The sequence below is a fragment of the Myodes glareolus genome, chromosome 6 (genome assembly GCF_982192425.1).
Source record: "Myodes glareolus chromosome 6, mMyoGla1.1, whole genome shotgun sequence".
Classification (NCBI taxonomy): Eukaryota; Metazoa; Chordata; class Mammalia; order Rodentia; family Cricetidae; genus Myodes; species Myodes glareolus.
This window is the reverse complement of record NC_142031.1, coordinates 83,025,118-83,029,030: the sequence shown is the minus strand read 5'-3', so window position 1 is coordinate 83,029,030 and position 3,913 is coordinate 83,025,118. Positions and strand designations below refer to the sequence as shown.

At 46.6% G+C, this 3,913-nt stretch overlaps 1 long non-coding RNA gene across 1 annotated transcript; it reads right to left on the bottom strand.

Moving 5' to 3' along the window:
- Window positions 1–483: 483 nt before the first annotated feature.
- LOC146894305 (uncharacterized) lies at window positions 484–1,731 on the bottom strand. The gene is made up of 2 exons (XR_015002049.2): window positions 1,582–1,731; window positions 484–657 (listed from the first exon to the last, which is right to left on the bottom strand). It is a non-coding gene; the product is annotated as an uncharacterized LOC146894305 (long non-coding RNA).
- Window positions 1,732–3,913: the final 2,182 nt, after the last annotated feature.

The window sequence follows — 3,913 nt, the reverse complement described above, 5'->3', positions numbered from 1 at the left end:
ATGGTTCTTACGAGAAAACCTGCCTCTGACTTGACGTGCGATGTCCTTCTGTGTATGTGTTGCTTTTATTGGTTACTGAATAAAACTGTTCTGGTCAATGGCTTAGCAGAGTAAAGCTAGGCGGGAACTCCAAACAGAGAGAGAGAGAGAGAGAGAGAGAGAGAGAGAGAGAGAGAGAGAGAGAGAGAGAGAGAAGGTGGAGTCAGGGAGATGCCATGTAGCTGCCAAAGGAAAAAGGCACCAGAACAGAACCTTACCTAGTAAGCCACAGCCTCGTGGCAATACACAGATGAATAGGAATGGGTGAATTTAAGGTGTAAGAGTTAGTTAATAAGAAGTCTGAGCTAATTGGTCAAACAGTGTTGTAATTAATATAGTTTCTGTGTTATTATTTGGGTCTGGGTGGCTGGGAAATGAGGCAGCAGTCTCTGCCTACACTGCTTCATAACCCACTGTAAACCAATAAGATCTCATCATAGCTAGTCACCTTGCAGAGACCCTTTATTTCCAGACGACATTGTCTTCTGAGGTCGTGGAGAGACTCGAGGGAGAGCTCAGCCCCACACCCATCTGAGTGTCCCCCATGATTCTTCCGCTGCTGTCATTTATCCGTCTGTTGTCCCTGTCCCTTTTTCATTTTGTGGGCCTTGGGTAGAGCTAAAAAGAAACAGTGGAGATTGATTTTAATTCCATGTTGCAATCTAGCCCAGTATATCTAGAAATTATCATTTCAACATGGAATCTTTGATGTCTAGAAAAATCATTCGATGTGCTGTGTTTACTTTTCTTCACACCAAGTCTTTAAAAATCCCACACGTCTTGGACGCTCTCAGCAGTCTGCCCACATGTGAGGGGCTTAGTGGGCACATGCGGTTAGTGGGCATCTCTATGCAAGGTCATGGGCTTAGGGAAACACGAGGAGGTCTCTGGTGCTGCTGGGACTTCCCTTTGGAGGCCCATGGACTGGAGAACTTTTGGGTTATCTGTCACCTCTGGCAGATGGTTGTCTCTTGCAGTGAAGGGGTGAATTCAGATAGGCAGGGACACAGGACTGCCTTATCAGACCCAAGGATGGCATTGTTCATTCATCAGAAAAGGGAGCCCCTGAGAACTTCCCCACCCTCTTCCCAGGAGATACTGTTCTTGAATCCTGGGTACCTGGTCTCAGAGAAAAAGAGCTGTCTCTACTGAAGGTGACTGGCAACCCAAGGTGCCCACCTCTCCAGCAGAAGCAGGCTCCTAGCTGTGGGGAGTTAGCCAGCATCCCTGTGCCCACACAGTGAAATGGATATGCCCATGTGACTAGGGAGCAGCTCTTTTCTACGCCTTTTTTTGTAGCCTTAGACATGTCATGCTAACATCTTTTCCCTTTAGATCTGTCAGTCCTGCTGGCTTGGGGCCTCATCCTGTTCCCTTTGGGGATGACTTTGCCTTTATCTGCTTGATTTCTGTGTGACAATGAGCCACCTCATCGTCCAAGGAATGCTCCATTCTTCATCCTGTCAGATTCTGCTCAATATCCTCTGCATTTTTATGAGAAGACCAGCACTAGCCGGAGCCCAGACCCCAAACATGTCTTACCTGCCTCTGGACTCCACACAGAGCACAGGCACACACCCAACCTGTCTCCAGGGAGCATGTGAGGATGGAGCAGGGGTTCCCTCTGCCTGGTCCTGTGCTCCCAAGTCTGGGAGCAAGACAGCAGCTCACTCTTACAAACTCCATCAGACACTTCCCTGGGTAAAACATGAAGTAGAGAGAGTGAAGTCAGAGAATGTAAGGTCTCAAGGCAAGACAGATCCCCTGCCAGCCCCCAAACCTGCACACATGCGCACCTGCACACACACACACACACACACACACACACACACACACACACACCTTGAGAGCTTTCCAATTCTTTTCCAAAGTGCCCAGACCTCATGAATAGTGACTCAGCCTTACATAAGATGGGAATCTGAGGGGGACAAGGAGAGTGATGACTCATTGCCTTGAAATTTCCAGCGGATTACACATGTTTCCTTAGATGATTTAAAGGAATTCATTGTCAGTGACAGTCAAAAAAGAATTGGTTTAGGAGGCAGACGGGAATGAAGATCCTGAGTCAGAGCAGGAAAGAATATCTGTGGTGAACGGAAGAGAAAGGAGGGTAAGAATAAGGCTGGAAGGGAGAGGGGGGTAAGGATATGGCTTCAGGTCAAACAAGCCAAGTCCTGACAGTCCTTAAGGGCCTGGGAAGATGGCTGAAGCACAGATTCCAGTTGGTCTTAATTAATCAAAACCCAGAATCGTGTATAGGGGTTCAAGCTGAAGGTCAGAGAAGCAGAGCCGTAAGCCACTAGAGAGACCTTTTACCTCTACCAATGCTCAGACATAAGAGGCGATCCTCATACTGCCTACACTGCACTGTGTCTCCAAACCTTAGACTCCAGTGAGCTCTTGTCTCTTCCTTATATTCCTCTCTCTGCCCAGCCATATCACTCCTGTCTTCACCTCCCTAGTGCTGGGGTTAAAAAAAAAATGGGGTCCCAAGTGCTGGGATCCCCTTTGTGTGAGCTCTGTTTCTCTCTTCAGACAGAGTCAATCTTCTTGTGTAACCCAGGGTGTCCTTGAATCCTGGGATTAAAGGTGTGTACCTTCACTCCCTGGCCTCTAATGACCTCTGCACTCTGATCTTCAGGCAAACTTTATTTATTAAAACACAAACAAAATATCACTACAGATGGCTCAGAGGATAAATTGTTTGTCATGCAGCTGGGAGGACCAGACTTCTGATTCTTGGAACTCACGTCAAAGGAGGGCAGGTGTGACAAGTAGCCCAGCAGTTGTCTGTAATCCCAGCCCTCTGAAGGCAGAGGCAAGCTTGTTGGCTAGACTAGCCAGTAGTGAGCTCCCTGTGTAGCTGAGGGATCCTGCCTCAGTATATAGGGCAAGAGTGGCAGAGCATGACACCTGACATCAGCTTCAGGCTTCCACATGCATGAGCACATATGTGCAGCCCCACTTATGCACATGTAAGTGCACACATATGCAATGCTCACACTCATGCAAACATACACATACATGCACATAAATAATAAAAGTTTAAACTCCGTAAGTCTTAGGCCATTACAACACTCCTCAATCAAGACCTCAGAATATTCTAGAGCATATCCAGAAAGAAAGAGTAATGTTGATGCAATCCATACAAGCCTAGGTGAACTTGGAACTTTGTCCTGGGCAACTTTTGGTGCTTCGAGGCCATTCATCTCCCTCAGAGCCGTTTACTCTCTCTAAAATTGCCTGCATCCACCAGTTTTCTCTCCCCTATGAAGAAGGTATTCAAGTTTCAAACATCTGGCCCTTCCCTCCTTGAGTTCCATACTTTTTGTGATGCCTATGTGCTTGCAAACTAATAAGTTTGCCTGTTGTTTTCCTGTTAATTCATCTGTCAACTCTTTTCAGCACTCAGGATCTGGCCTGGCGCAGGAAGGTACATTTCCTTACTCCAGCTACCACCAACCCCCCACCATCAGCTTTTCTGTTTTAGTATTTTCCAAAGGCTGATAAAGCAAGGGCTGCCTTGGCTAATTCTATCTTCTCTTTTATTTAGATGATCCTTAAAGGCTCAAGGGCAATGTTTCCAAAAGTGTAGTCCTTGAAGCTCAGCTTTTATGAGATATTAATTAGTGTTATATTTTTTAAAAGCTCGTTTGGGGAAATGTTGGATTATAAAGATGAATGCTTTTGTATTTCATGATTCTAAGACTTTTCTAAAGTGTGGTAAAGCGGGGCCCCGAACTGCAGACATTCAGACATGCAGCATTTCTACCATTGTAGGGTTCAGTATAGCAGGGGTGCATGTGGTCTTGTTTACCTGGGTCTGAGGATGGGAGGTAGGAAAGTCTGTAGAGCCCGGGGCAACTGTTGGAGC